This window comes from Rutidosis leptorrhynchoides, chromosome 3 (genome assembly GCF_046630445.1).
Source record: "Rutidosis leptorrhynchoides isolate AG116_Rl617_1_P2 chromosome 3, CSIRO_AGI_Rlap_v1, whole genome shotgun sequence".
Taxonomy (NCBI): domain Eukaryota; kingdom Viridiplantae; phylum Streptophyta; class Magnoliopsida; order Asterales; family Asteraceae; genus Rutidosis; species Rutidosis leptorrhynchoides.
This window is the reverse complement of record NC_092335.1, coordinates 497625270-497641929: the sequence shown is the minus strand read 5'-3', so window position 1 is coordinate 497641929 and position 16660 is coordinate 497625270.

Sequence of the window (16660 nt, the reverse complement as noted above, 5' to 3'; positions counted from 1 at the left end):
TCCATCCGGGTTACGGATGCTTTAGTACTTCGATTTATTATTATACAGACGAGAGGATTCTGTTTTGGGGATATTCTAGACGCGTTTTGTTAATGTCGGTTACCAGGTGTTCACCATATGAATGATTTTACCTTTATGCAGACGAGAGGATTCTGCTATGGGAATTATATTTATAAAATGAAAATCTTGTGATCTATTAAGATTATGGAAATGATTGATTACGATAAACTAATGAACTCACCAACCTTTTGGTTGACACTTTAAAGCATGTTTATTCTCAGGTATTAAGGAATTCTTCCGCTGTGCATTTGCTCATTTTAGAGATATTACTTGGAGTCATTCATGACATTTTTCAAAAGACGTTGCATTCAAGTCGTTAAGTTCATTTAAGATTATGATTAAGCAAATGACAGATTAGGTCATTTATAGTTGGATATTATGAAATGGTATGCATGCCTGTTAACTTTCGATGTAATGAAAGTTTGTCTTTAAAAACGAATGCAATGTTTGTAAAATGTATCATTTAGAGGTCAAATACCTCGCAATGTAATCATATGTTATTGTATTCGTCCTTATGGATTAGAACGGGGTATGACATGTGGTATCAGAGCGGTAGTCTTAGCGAACCAGGTCTTGCATTAGTGAGTCTGATTGATAGTCGATAGAATGCATTAGCAACTCTGGACTTCGACCTTAGCTACATATTATAAGTATTGTTTATCATTCCTAGTGGAAAATTACCTGCTTATCATTCCTAAGTCTAGACACGCCTTCCTGTATTTATTGGATAGATAGTATATAGATAAATTCATATCTTAGCATATCTATTACTATAAACTTTGTCTGACAGTTTCCGAAGATTCCTCCGTGACTTATGGGATTTTGGTATTGTATATACGTATGTAAGTTATGTATTGAAGCATGCAAAACTAAATCCTATAATATATTTCCTATCGAAAATACTTTATCTGACCGTGCAAGATGAAACTCGCTACTAGTTCAAGTTCCTTGGATTCGAAAGCTATTTCTATATGGATTACCATTTGAGCTCTGAAAGCAATGTAACCGGAATGGATCAACCAATTAGTCATCCTCTATTCTGGATGAACTGGGAATGAGTTCGTAGTCTACTTAATCATTGGAGACAAGAAGAAGGTGATCCCTTCCACCCACCAACCTGCACTCTTGGCGAAGAACCTGAAGCACTTACCGGCGAACCAGTCCGAAACACCATTTTCACGCTCATTTCCAGAATAGCTCGTAACGATTACATAATATCTATAATTCTAAACCTTATTCATCCACTTGTTCAAACCGCCAATCATCCCGGAATAATAGAAGAAGTCAACGAACTTCGTGCTCGAATAGTAACTTTGGAGAGTACGATTGCACAACTTGCAGGCATCACCGTCAACACCAAAATCAACAGTACCACCAGCATCGACACCAATACCACCAATAACACAAGCCTCAACATCACACGCCTCAATATCACCATCTGTACTTCGAGTATGATCTTCATTCTATATATCGTTCTACATCGATTATCTTCGTTCTACATCTTGTTCTACATCATTATCTTCGTCATCCCTAACGATTATGTAATCTCTAATGTTTTAGAGATTATGTATTCTAGTTCAAAAGGTAAATCAAATGAGTTTAATACTATATTGACTCAATAAATCCATGATTACCTCTGAAGAAAATATATATGTATATATATTTTCATAAAGATTGTAATCAAAAGTTCTTTTGTACAAACTGTTAATGGTGAAAATATTTTAACGGGTAGGTAATACCCGAGGAATATTTAGTTTTCACATTAATAAGTTACACTGTACATTCTTCCAATCTGATTCAACAGTCATTTACTATCCTACTTACATCCACAGATGTATGATGTTATGCGAGGGGTATATGAAATAGTATTATTTTTACAACGAAATACTATTAAATACGATACAATTTTACACAAGATATTTATTTATTTATAGAATGGATATACCTAAACCTTGCTACAACACTTATAGGTAGTGTACCTAATCGTACAGTAGTGTAGTTTTTAGTAAGTCCGGTTCGTTCCACAAGGATCTTTTAAGCAAGCTTAACGCTATATTAGTTTTAACTTATAATTGTAAAAATACAAAAATATATATAAGTAGTATTATTATTATAAAGGGGGTTTTTACCGTTTAATGACCGGTTTGTCGATTTTAAAACTTTAGTCGCAGTTAAAACCTAATGTAAAATATAAATATAACTTAATTTAAAGCGTAAAGTAAATAACGATAATAAAATTGCGATAAATAAAAGTGTGATAAAATTAAATTGCGATAATTAAAGAGTACGATAATTAAAAATGCAATTAAATAAAATGAAAATAAATAAAAGTGCGATAATTAAAAGTGCAATTAAATATGAAATAAAAGAATTATGCTTATTTAAACTTTCATAATCATGATGTTTGACGTGTTGATTTTTAGTATATTCCCATGGGTTAATTGTCCTTTGTCCTGGATTATTCGATATGTCCATACGGATTTGTCCATAATAGTCCATCAGTCATAATCATAAAGTGCGAAAATCTTCATCAAATTATTCTTATTCTCGAAGTTAAATATTCCAACTAATTGGGGATTCGAATTGTAACAAGGTCTTAATACTTTGTTTAATGAATACATCAGGTTATCGACTGCGTGTAGTCCAAGGTTTTAATACTTTGTTAACAATTACACCAATTACCCTTGAATGTAATCCACCCCTGTTCCAACAAGTCTATTAAATATTAATCCAGTTCCGTGTCCGGTAAAATGAACAATTATTGGTATTTATAGATATCCCGCCCACCGTACCCAGTCAAGCGTATGTGGTTATATATAAATACGTCAAATTATAAGTCTATATATTCAATCAACGAGGTATCATTTAGTTAATATAAAACCCATTAATAGCCCATAGTCTAATTTCCACAAGTGTCGTTCTTTTATCCAAACCCCAATTATGGTACAAAGCCCAATTACCCAATTTTAATATTTAGCCCAACATCACGATTACTTCGGTATTAAATAAGCATAATAATAACTTAGCTACGAGACATTAAATTAAAAATAACATTAACCATAACTTACAGTGATTAAAAATAGCGTAGCGTTACACGGACAGTATTTCGACTTACACCCTTACAACATTCGCTAACATACCCTTATTATTAGAAATTAAAATTAAAATTAAAATTATAATATAAATATATATATATATATATATATATATATATACGTGATAGATAGAGAGATGGATGATGGATATATGATCAACCAAAACTGCGAATTTATAGGGGTGTGGCCTGCCACCTACTGTCATGCGATCGCATGGAATTTGTTCTTCCAGGCCATGCGATCGCATGGCCAGCTTTTCCAGGTCACATGTCTTTGTTTGCATTCTGCCGACGATTTATATAAATATACATAATATATAAATAATTTTAAGAATTATTTAAATATTATATTATATTTATGTGCATAGTTGACTTGTAATTTTTAGTTCGTTGCGTCGAGCGTTGAGAGTTGTCTCTGGTCCCGGTTCCGGATTTTCGAACGTCCTTGCGTACAATTTAATATCTTGTATTTTGCGTTTCGCATCTTGTACTCTTGTAATTTTGAGACGTTTCTTATCAATAATTGGAACCACTTTGATTGTATTTTGTACTTTTGAGCTTTTTGGTCGTTTGCATCTTCAATTCGTCGAATCTGTCTTTTGTCTTCACCTTTTATTATTTAAACGAATATTACTTGTACGTAGAACAATTGCAACTACAAGCTTGTCTTTCTTGAGGGATAATGCTATTAAATATATGTTCGTTTTTAGCATTATCAAATATTCCCACAATTGAGCGTTGCTTGTCCTCAAGCAATATAGTCTTGAAATAAAAATACTAGAATCACTTCTTTATTCTTCACACTTTGTACATCAGTGATTTTTATACGGCGGTATGAACAATGGTAGTAACGATGTGGTTTACAGTCCCACATGACTATAAAAATTTAGATCCTTTAAGGAAATTGGATCTTTATGAAAACATTTGATCTTTTGAAAATTAAATCTAGCTTTTACCCTAGATAAGTTTTCCGGAATAACCCTTCACCGGCATTGCAAAATTGTTTTTGTGGGTTTGGTGGGTTTCAGATTTGAAAATTTTTAGCTAAAAACTTACGGTTTTTGTCACCCACTTGCTAACCTTGTATTGGGAAAGCAACACATTCAGTATACTTGCTCCGTATATTACCTTTCGATAAACTACCGTCCGGTTGTAAAGAAAAGCGTTGAACAAGCAACTGTTAAGGCAATGTCCCCTGACATGCTTTTAATTATGGTCTATAATGTGTCGGATGCAATTACTACCCTTTGTAGGAGATAGTAAAGCTCACCCTCATGGTTTTTCGGTCTGGCACAAGGTCATGTCTTTGACCATGCTATGCAACTACCGTTCTTACGGTTGACACCCGATTTGGTTCAGGTGACCTAATGAATTTCAGGTGAATTCCTAGGATTTTACGTTCAATGGTAATGAACGCATTGAAAATGGGTTTTCAGAAAACAAATCGGTTTGTAATTTTGATCAAAATATTTTCTCGTTCAAGCTCGAGTTTAGATATCATCGAATTCCATGAGTTTGTAATTCTCAATCTTTAAGGTCAATCTCTAGGATTGAGTAATATCAGTCTTAAAAGCTAATTTTTGATCTTTAAGGAGATTATCCTTTCTGGAGATCTGATTCATTAGTCTTATCAAGCTAATTTTCACGGCGTCCTCCCCATTTTACGAGACTGATCCTCTCATGGTTAGGATAAGTCTGACCACTTGGCGACCCTGTTTGATGCTGAGGTCCGTGGATTTCCAGCTGATTTTCGAGAAAACTTTTCAAGGTTTTTCGTAGACTCTACAACTGGTCTGGACGACAACTTCCTGACCTAAATCAAGAAGCGTGTTTCTTTTTCGGAAGACTTTACTTCCTTTTAATGATGGAATTGATTCATCGTATAGATCCATCTTTCTTTTAAATATATTACAGTAAATTGGGTAGAACTGTTTAGATTAGTCCAAAGCAAAAGTATCTTCAGTTATTTGTACAAAAATATGTGATATATATTTTAATTAACTTGGTAAATTTTCCCACACTTGGCTTTTATTTTCTTTTATTTGCCTTTTTATTGTCCTCTATTCCATTTTAAATGAATTCTAACATTTTAGGCTGTTTCTCAATTTATGTCCTTTCCGAGGTAACAATAATTTTGGTGTTAACACCTAGTTTTATCGTTCATAAATATGTATAAACATGATTTTGAATTCATTTAATTGAAAATTTTGAAAATTTTACTAGAATTGGGTAGTCAGTATATAAGACTAGGGCTGTTCTTTATTATCAGAGAGCACTAGATTCTAATACAACTACTGCATTACTAGTATTTTTAATGGTAACCAAGTGTATAAGGTAAAAATTTTAAAAATCCGAAAGAATTTAACCCCTTCCCACACTTAAGATCTTGCAATGCCCTCATTTGCAAGAAATCAGTAACAATTTAAATTATTGAGGGTGATTAGCGTAGAAAAATGATTAAATTTTACCAAAGTTTCCAAACATATTGGCGTTTGTTTGTTGAATGATAAATGGTGCACATCATTTGTTCATTCCATCTTGTTGTTACATCACATTTGTTTTTCGTTTTGTCGTCAAAAGTACTAACTTTTGCTGAACTTAATGCCAGTCTTTGAAAATGCGCTGTTTTACCCTGTTGTGTACATGAAATAAAATACATACAATACAAATATAAACATGTATGGTAATTTGAAATGGGACTTAAAATCCCACTTTCAAATCAAATATGAAACATTAGTACAACAAATAAAAATATTAAACATTACAATAAAAGTATCATAATATAATGTGTTTAAACATAAATAAACAGAAATAATAAAAATTAAAAATCATATAAATTACCAACTGGAACTAAATCAATCTGGATAGGGGTTCCAGTTCATGTCGTCGTCCGGATACCATGGTTGGTGATAGGTGTACTGGTATGCCTGGTTAGGGTCGTAGAGAGTAAATGGCGGTCTCATCTCAGGCTGGTGTGGAGGATAGTAAGCTGGTCGGGTCGGGACGTTGTGCTCCTGAGGTGACAGCCGACTCATAATCTGATGCTGATGATAGTCCCATCTATCATGCTGTCGTTTCCTGGAATGCTCGTAATCATTCCGGGCTTGCTACTGCTCCATCCGACGAAATCTCTCCGCGTTTGTCATGTCTACCTCATCTACACGCTGGTAGACATCAGTCATAGCCTCTCGAATGACATCCCTAATGTCATCCGCTTCCTCCATTTCCTCGTCTGAACCTCTCTCTACCTGAGGATGACTACCTTCATAGGGTACTGCTTGATTGCGTATACTCTTTAATACCTTAACACCCGCATAAACCCTCAATCCTAAAGGCTCAACCTGTTCTCTACATACCAAAAGTGGACCCCCTTGGTCCGTATCTACACCTAAATACTCTCCAATGAGAGTAACAAAAATACCTCCTCCAATTATCCCCCCTTCCTGTATTCCTTCCACCATTTTAGATAAATAAAAACCAACACAGTAAGGGATATTAACAAAGCCTCTTGGGTCTCGAATACACTTTAGGTAAAATAAATCATGTAAGGTCAATTTTTCCTTGTTGTGACCTCTCTGTGTAATCGAGTTAGCCAAAAATCTATGAATTATACAAAGCTCGGCTCTGTTAATATGTAAGTAGGTATGTGTTTCTGCCCGCTCAAAAACATTATAATCTGACATACGCCTCCAGACGGCGTTCGCATCAAAATTCCTATCTACCCTTTCACCACGATAAATGAAATTAATACAATTGGGTAGTAGTAATTCAGCGGGCGTATATATCTGCAAAGCCCTGGCCATGTCCAGCATGGACATCCTGTACATCCTACGGCCAAGTATAAATCTAAGAAAACTTCTATCATCTAATCTACCTACATCTACATTTAACGCTATAGTACTCATCAGCTCAACACACCATTCCTTATATACAGGTCTATGAATGGTGAATAGACGTTCCCAATCGGTAAAAGAAAAACTGCCATACCTTTGAATCAGTAACAGTCTAACACGGTCAGCTAGATGTACCGTTTCCAAAGGATTCCAATCAATTACCCTAGGCACCTCTACATCTTTCGTTACTAATTTGAATTTATTACTTTGATATGCTGGGTAATCTCTCCAGCTTCTATCGAATCTCAGATTAGGATGCAATGTATGTTCAGGAATCGTTGGGTATTCTACTGGCGGATGTATCGAAAATACTGTGAAGGCATCAAAAAATTATAGCGGATCATAATAAGGTACATGTTGATCAGGCTGATGTTATTGTTCTTGTTGTGGTTCTTGTTCGGGTTCTGGCTCGTATTGCGGCTCATATTCTGGTTCAGGTTCTTGTTGTGGTTGTCTAGATGATGATGAAGCACCAGCAGTATCGGTTTTCTGCAAAACACATTAAACACAAAATTTGTGCATCCAAATATGCATTAGTGTTAGCAAAATAACAACTTGAAACAATTACAATAACATGTTAAATCAAAATTAAACTTATACACATTTTCACAATTTTATCAATTCTACACTTTTTCAAATAAGCATATATGAAAATGTATACAAAGTTCATAAGCATTTAACTCAAATAACATGTTAAAATAGTCATTACTAACAATTAAACAAGTCTCAAATGGCAATTATATCAAATTAATCAAATTCATGAATTTTATACCTAAAAAGTCTACTTTAATCTCCAAAAATCATGTTTAGGATCAATGTTTGGATCATTTAGCTACCTAAATATGTTACATTACTTAATTTAGCAATAATTCATGATAAAAATCGGCCATAACCTGTTTATATCAAAAAGCCCCAAATTGCTCAAGAACACAAACCCTAGATTTCTAAAAATTTTGAAGTTTTTGGCTTCAAATCATGTTAAATAGCATCAATCTAGGTTATACATGCATAAAATACTAACAATTTAACTCTAATTACATTAGAAATTAACAAAACTAAATTAAGTATAATATTGGTAATTATCACAAAAACTAGAAATTTTAAGAGTTTAGGGGTGTAATTTTTACCTTTTTGTTGAAGAATCCAAACCTAGGCATGATTAGAGCAAGAAATTTGACGAATTACGGTAAAATTTGGTGATTTTTGGTGAGGATTTGAGTGTGTGTTCGTGTGTATATGTGTGTGTAAGTGTGGAGACAGAACACAGCTCGCTGGATTTTATGTTTCTGGCCTGGATTCCAGCTCCATGTGATCGCATGGAGTTGCAGTGCAAACCCCATGCGATCGCATGGGGTCCGGGTACAGTACTTTTTCCTTTTTTTTATTATTTTTTTATAAAAACCTTATACTTATTAAAACATATAATTAAATAAAAATTAAAATTTTGTTTCTTTTTAGGATGAGGGCGTTTCGGATCGTTGTCCTAGTCCGTCGCTCGACAAAATTTTAAAATTTGTCAATTCAAAGCGTGGTTTTAAAAGTAAAGATTTTTGGGTTTTTTAAATGTTTTTGGCATACTTTAATTCAATAAGATTAAAAATAATGATAATAAAAGTTCTCGTCCCTCCCTTGGGTAGAGCAATTTCGGTTCAACGACCTAATCTTTAACTCACGACGAATTTTTAGAAATCAATTTTTAACTTAGCAAAATAAAGTAAATTTTTGTTTTTAAATTCACACCAAACTTAAATTTAAAATGCATAAAATTAAAAATTCATATTATTAAAATTAAAAATTCACACCAAATTTATATTATATTTTTGTTTTTATACATACAAACTTATATTAAAAATATTTATTTTTTCAAATATTTATAAATTTAAATATATTGATTTTAAAAGGTTTACAATATTAATTTAATATTAATTTTAAAAACAAAGTAAAAATAAAATTAAAAATCTTTTTGGTCTTTTATCCCACTTTAATCAATCAAATACTATCCAAAATATACGCCCCTCTTTTCGGTAAAGTAATTTCGGTTCCATAACCTAGTTTAACTCATGACGAATTTTTGAAATATTTTGGGTTGAATGATTAAAGATATTTATACCTTAAGAATAAACGATAAATTTCGCAGTGATGTAATAAATTTTTGCATGATATCAATAATTTCGGTCGCAAAACCTAATTTTATTGAATACCAATTTAATACTTTATAGCGAACGATTTAGCGTTTATTATCAAAAGGTTAAAAGCAATAAAAATAAACATAAAAACTGTACATACTTACCCGTGAAATAGAATTCTTAGTGACCTGCTTTAGCCCACTCACAAGATAGTCGGACTAATTGGTTTTCCATAGCTACATAGGCGTAACCTCGAGTATTCAACGTTTTTTCTTCGAAACATATGAACGGTCCATCTCTGCATAAAGTAACGAATTCGGTATTGGAATATGTCTGATTCGTCGAGCATTTTCCTTCGTGTGACCATTTTCCGTATTTGTGACATCTTTCAAGGTGTCGTGCTCTTCTTTTCGCTGCGGATTTTGATTTTTCTTTACCAAAATGTAACTTATTATTTTCGTTCCAGGATTCTTTTCTTACTCCGTCCAATTTGCCTCTGATTAATGATACCAATTCACTTGGAAGGGTGTCATTATTACGTTTAGTGATCAAAGCGTGTAGCATTAGACCATGGTTTAGTTCACAGGAAGTCTTCATCTCGTAAAACGTAAAAATATAAAAATTCAGAATGGGGGAGAAGACTAGTTCTTTAGGGTCTGCTAGGGAAAGACCATTCGGGTTCCATTCTCGAGAACTACACGAAAACAGAATATCTAACTCTAACAGAAATACATATTATCCTTTAAAGACTTGATTCTCCCCACACTTAGTTAGATGTGGTGTTGAAATTTTGATTAACTTCGTTTTTAATTGGACTATCAACAACTTGTATATCTTTGACTTTTGCTTCAAGCCAATTGTTGATTTCCTCCGTAACTTTCACAAATTTAACTAACATTGCCTTTTCTTTTGGCGATAAATTGGATAGTAATCAGTTACATAACTTAAAGTTTTCCTTAATCTTAGCATCGTGAATCCGTTTATAAAGTTTCTTCATTGAACTGTTAAAAACAGGTTCATCTAATTTCTTATCATCAACGGGGTTCTTTATGATCGGATCATCATTAAGTGTTTCTTCATCTTCCCCACACTTATGCATTTTTATTGGTTTAACAGTTTTGGTTGGTGGAGATCTAAACTTTCGATTCACAAAGGTGGTCGATGTATCACCATCCCTAAGTGTCATTCTACCTTCTCTTACATCAATGAATGCCTCGGTGGTTGCTAAAAATGGGCGACCTAAGATTAGAGGAATATCAAGGTTTTCCTCCATATTAATCACTATGAAGTTTGCAATAAAGGTCAAACTTCCCACGTTAACAAGTAAATTATTTGCTATTCCAACCGGGTGTTTAATATTTAGGTCAAATGATTGAACCCCTATTTTGGTTGGTTTTAATTTACCCATACCTAATCTTTCTTATAAGGAAAGAGTCATAATATTTGCACTTGCTCCCAAATCTGCGAGTCCATTATATATAGCACCATCATTAAGCAAACAAGAAATGATAAATTATCCCGGGTCTCCTGCTTTAGTAAGTCGAGTTGGTTTGTAAACCTTTTTCGGGTGTTCTTTTCTTAGTTCTTTTACTTCTATTTGAACTTCTTGTTCACATTTTTCTTCGTTTCTTGGAATGGGAGGTTTGTATAAGAATTCTTCTTCATCACTCCAATTTGAATCCTCCCTATTCTCCAATTTTTATTTTTCATATGTTGTTGATAACATATTTATGTTTTCATTTTGAAGGTTTTCTTGGGTGGTGAAATTATGATTGACTTCATTGTCAACTTCCATCGGACCATGTATGTAATGTTTAACTCTGTGACCATTAACTTTAAATTTAATTCCATTTGAATTTATTAACTCTATTGTTCCGTATGGGAAAACTCTTTTGACTATGAATGGTCCAGACCATCTTGATTTCAATTTTTCAGGAAATAGCTTGAATCTTGAATTGAAAAGAAGAACTCTGTCTCCTTCTTTAAATTCTTTTGAACTTCTAATTCTTTTATCATGCCATTTCTTCGTTCTTTCTTTATAGATTAACGAATTTTCGTATGGTTCATGTCTTAATTCTTCTAATTCGTTTAGTTGACTTAACCGTAGACGTCCAGCTTCATGTAAATCAAGATTACATGTCTTCAAAGCCCAAAATGCTTTGTTTTCAATTTCTACTGAAAGATGACATGCTTTTCCGTAAACGAGTTTAAAAGGTATGGTTCCAATTGGAGTTTTGTAGGCTGTTCTAAAAGCCCAGAGTGCATCCTCCAATTTCATGGACCATTCCTTCGGATTTGATCCTACAGTTTTCTCTAGAATACGTTTTAAAGCTCGGTTGGTATTTTCAACTTGTCCACTTGTTTGTGGATGATAAGCGGTTGAGATTTTATGAGTTACTCCATATCTTTTGAGAACTTTCTCAAGTTGATTATTACAAAAATGAGTACCCCGATCACTTATTAAAGCTTTCGGTGTTTCAAACCTTGCAAAAAGACGTTTTAAAAAGTTGACTACAACTCGTGCATCATTAGTCGGGAGAGCTTGTGTTTTCGCCCATTTAGATACATAATCAATGGCAACGAGAATGTAGAGATTATTATGAGATTTTGGAAATGGACCCATAAAGTCAATACCCCAAATGTCAAATACTTCACATACTTGAATGACATTTTGTGGCATTTCATCACGTTGACTTATTTTTCCGGCCCTTTGACAAGCATCACAGGATTTGCAAAGAAGGTGTGCGTCTTTGAAAATTGTAGGCCAATAGAATCCAGCATCGTAAACTTTTCTTGCTGTGAGCTGAGGCCTATAATGCCCTCATGTTGGTCCTGTGTGACATTGGTTTAATATTTAACTAGCTTCATCTCCGAATACACATCGGCGTATTATTCCATCGGGACAACTTTTAAACAAATGTGGATCTTCCCAGAAATAGTGTTTTATATCGCTAAAGAATTTCTTTCATTTTTGGTACGATAATCCTTTTTCAAGGAATCCACATACTAAGTAGTTTGCATAGTCTGCAAACCATGGAATTTCATTATAATCTATCTTCAATAGATATTCATCAGGAAAGTTGTCTTGTATTGCCGATTCATTTAGAACATCTAATTCGAGATTTTCAAGACGAGAAAGATGATCAGCGGTGAGATTTTCTGCTCGCTTTTTATCTCGGATTTCAATATCGAACTCTTGTAAGAGTAAGATCCAACGGATTAATCTTGGTTTGGCATCTTGTTTCGAAAATAGGTATCTAAGAGCAGAATGGTCGGTATAGACCACCGTTTTAGCTAGAACGAGATATGAATGAAATTTGTCAAAAGCAAAGACAATAGCAAGGAGTTCTTTTTCAGTAGTTGTATAATTCGTTTGTGCTCCTTGTAATGTCTTACTAGCATAATAAATAGGTTGAAATCGTTTTTCAATCCTTTGTCCTAAAACGGCTCCCATTGCAAAATCACTTGCATCGCACATAAGTTCAAACGGTAGATTCCAATTTGGAGTTATCATGATCGGCGCATTAGTGAGTTTTTCTTTAAGAATATTAAAAGATTTGATGCATTCATCTGAAAAGATAAATGGAGCATCTTTTTCTAGGAGTTTATTCATAGGAGTGGCAATTTTAGAAAAATCTTTTATGAAACGTCGGTAAAAACCGGCATGCCCTAGAAAACTCCTAACTCCTCTAACATTGGTGGGATATGAAAGTTTAGCAATTACATCTACTTTAGCTCTATCCACTTCAATTCCTTCCTTTGAAATTTTATGACCAAGAACGATGCCTTCTTTAACCATGAAATGGCATTTCTCTCAATTAAGTACTAGATTTGATTGTTCGCATCTAATAAGCATTCGTTCAAGATTAACTAGACATGATTCAAAAGTATCACCGAAGACTGAAAAGTCATCCATGAAAACTTCCATGCATTCTTCTATCATGTCGTGAAAAATCGCCATCATGCACCTTTGAAAGGTGCAGGGGCGTTGCAAAGTCCAAATGGCATGCGTTTGTAAGCAAAAGTACCATAAGGGCACGTGAATGTGGTTTTCTCTTGGTCCTCGGGTGCTATTGGAATTTGAAAATATCCGGAAAAACTGTCAAAAAAACAATAGTAACTGTTTCCGGCTAATCTTTCCAACATTTGATCAATAAAAGGTAAGGGAAAGTGATCTTTTCTGGTGGCGTCATTTAATTTTCTATAATCAATACAAACACGCCATCCTGTTACAGTCATAGTAGGAATAAGCTCATTTTTTTCATTTGTGATGACAGTCATGCCACCCTTCTTAGGTACGCATTGAACTGGGCTTACCCATGGACTATCAGAGATTGGATAAATTAAACCTGCATCAAGCAGTTTAATAATTTCTTTCTTAACAACATCTTGCATATTAGGATTTAGTCTTCTTTGGCGTTGCACATACGTTTTATGACCTTCTTCCATAAGGATTTTATGTGTGCAATACGAAGGACTTATTCCTTTAATATCATGAATCTTCCATGCAATAGCTGGTTTATGAGCTTTTAGCACAGAAATGAGTTGAGATTTTTCATTTTCAGTAAGAGAAGACGATATTATTACAGGTAATTCAGATTCACCATGTAAATAAGCATATTCCAAATGGTTTGGAAGTGGCTTTAACTCTAATGTCGGTGGTTCTTCTATCGATGATTTATATCGATATCTGTCTTCTTCTTTTAGCATTTGAATTTCTTCTGTTGTTGTTTCATATCCATTAGCCATAAGTGTAGCTAACATTTCAGTTTCATCAATTGGTTCAGTTCCTTCTCCTAAAGAACATTCTCCTGTTCCTTGTAATTCTGGAAATTCTTCTAACAATTCTGCATGTAAATCTATAGTTTGAATATAATAACATGTATCATCTGCAGATTGCGGTTGTTGCATTGCTCTATCAACAGAAAAGGTAACACTCTCGTCCTCTATACTTAGGGTCAGTTTCTTACCAAACACGTCTATTATTGCTTTGGTCGTGTTTAATAATGGTATTCTTAATATGAGAGGAACTCGAGAATCTTCTTCCATGTCCAGAATAACAAAATCTACTGGAAATACTAAAGTACCAACTTTAACTAGCATGTTCTCCATTATCCCTCTAGGATATTTTACTGATCTATCGGCTAGTTGTATACTTATTCGTGTTGGTTTCAATTCTCCAAGGTCTAGTTTAGCGTATAGTGAATACGGCATTAGATTTATACTAGCACCTAAGTCTGCTAATGCTTCTATTGAACTAAGACTTCCCAGAAAACATGGAATTGTGAAACTTCCTGGATCTGATAATTTTTCTGGCATCTTATTCAACAGCACTGCAGAACAATTAGCATTCATAGTAACAGCCGAGAGTTCTTCCATTTTCTTTCTATTTGTGATTAGATCTTTCAAGAATTTAGCATATCTAGGCATTCCTGAAATTACATCAATGAAAGGAAGATTTACATTTATTTGTTTAAACATATCCAAGAATTTGGATTGCTCGGCTTCAAGTTTCTCTTTTCTCATTTTACTCGGGTAAGGAAGTGGTGGTTGGTATGGTTTAACATAAGGTTTAGCCTTAACTGTGTTATCTTCATTAACCTTTTCAACTACCGGTTCTTTTTCCTTATCTTGTTCAGGTTGTGGTTCTTGTGGAGTAGGAATAGCTTCATTAGAAATTACAGGTATTTCAGGTGGTTTAAGTGTAATACCACTTCTTGTGGTAATGGCTTTAGCTGTTTCATTCCGGGGGTTAGCATTTATATCACTAGGTAAACTTCCCGGTTTTCTTTCACCTATCAACCTTGCTAGGTTGCTCACTTCTTGTTCCAGATTTTGAATAGAAGCTTGTTGATTTCTAAATGCTTGAGCATTTTGTTCATTCGTTTGTTTCTGAGATGTGAAAAACTGTGTTTGAGATTCAACTAGCTTTGACATCATATCTTCTAAATTTGGCTTTTTATCATCGGTTTGTGGTGGTTTATTTTGAAAATTAGGTCTTTGTTGATTGTAAGTATTATTGGATACTTGTTGATTACTAGGACCTTGTTGATTGTTGTATGAAACATTTCGGTTATAATTCTGGTTTTGATTGTAGATTGGTCTTGGCGGTTGATAATTATTCTGATAATTATTTCTAGGCCTTTGGTTTATGTATGAAACATTCTCTCTTTGTTCCATTGTTAGTTCAATATTGAGACAATCTTTTGTCAAATGTGGTCCTCCACACTGCTCACAACTAATTCGTATTGAGTGAATATCCTTAGTCACCTTTTCCATTCGTCTCTCGACAGCATCTATCTTTGTGGAAATGGAATCTAAGTCATGGCTAGAATCGGCTCTAGCTGATTTAGATGATCGAACGATATCTTTTACTTGGTGCCACTCATGTGAGTGGGAAGCAGTGTTATCAATAATTTTGTAAGCATCAGTTGCTGTTTTCTTCATAATGGAACCACCAGCTGCTATATCTATGTCTTTTCGTGTAGTGATGTCGCATCTTTGGTAGAATATTTGTACTATTTGACAAGTGTCTAAACCATGTTGCGGACATCCTCTCAACAACTTTTCAAATCTTGTCCATGCCTCATATAGAGTTTCATTTGGCTTCTGCGTGAACGTAACAATTTTCCCTTGAAGTCTCACGGCTTTAGATGCCGGAAAGAATTGTTTAAGAAAATTTTCAACTAAAACGTCCCATGTATCAATCGCCCCTTCAGGTAACGATTCCAACCAATCTTTGGCTTCTCCCTTTAAAGTCCAGGGAAATAACATGAGATATATCTGTTCATCCTCCACTTCTTTTATTTTAAATAAAGTACAAATCCTATTAAATGTACGAAGATGTTCGTTTGGATCTTCCTTCGGCGCACCACTAAATTGGCATTGATTTGTTACCATGTGTAGGATTTGTCCTTTGATTTCATAATCTGGCGCATTAATGTCTGGTTGAGTAATTGCGTGACCTTGGCCAGTGCGTTTAGCTCTCATTCGGTCTTCCATACTTAGAGGTTCCAGATTTTCCATGATTGAATTTGTTAAATCTGAATCACTAGAGGATTCTGATTTAATGGTTGGTTCCTCTACAATCTTCGTTTGAATGATTGGTGGTTCCGGAGGAAAGATTAATGGTTCAGGATCTCTGAATTGTTCCTGAATATTCTCCGGATTCTCAATTGTGAGGTCGGGTTCAAAAAATGGATTATCGAAAATTTGAATTGGAGTACTTGGTCGACTGGATGACGATTCTAAAGAAAAATTAACGGCGACAATATTTGCTAGATGTCTTGATCGAGATACAGGTAGTGAACGTACAAAATGTGGTGAACGTTTTGCTCGGTGCATTCACTGAATATCCTATTAGTTATAAAAATAAGAAAAATTATATAAGTTATCAAATTAATAGACTTTTTTGATTTTGCCCACGTTTCGAATAGCCAAAAGATGCAGCAGAGGGGCAGGATTCGTTTGGTCTCAATATAATTGAG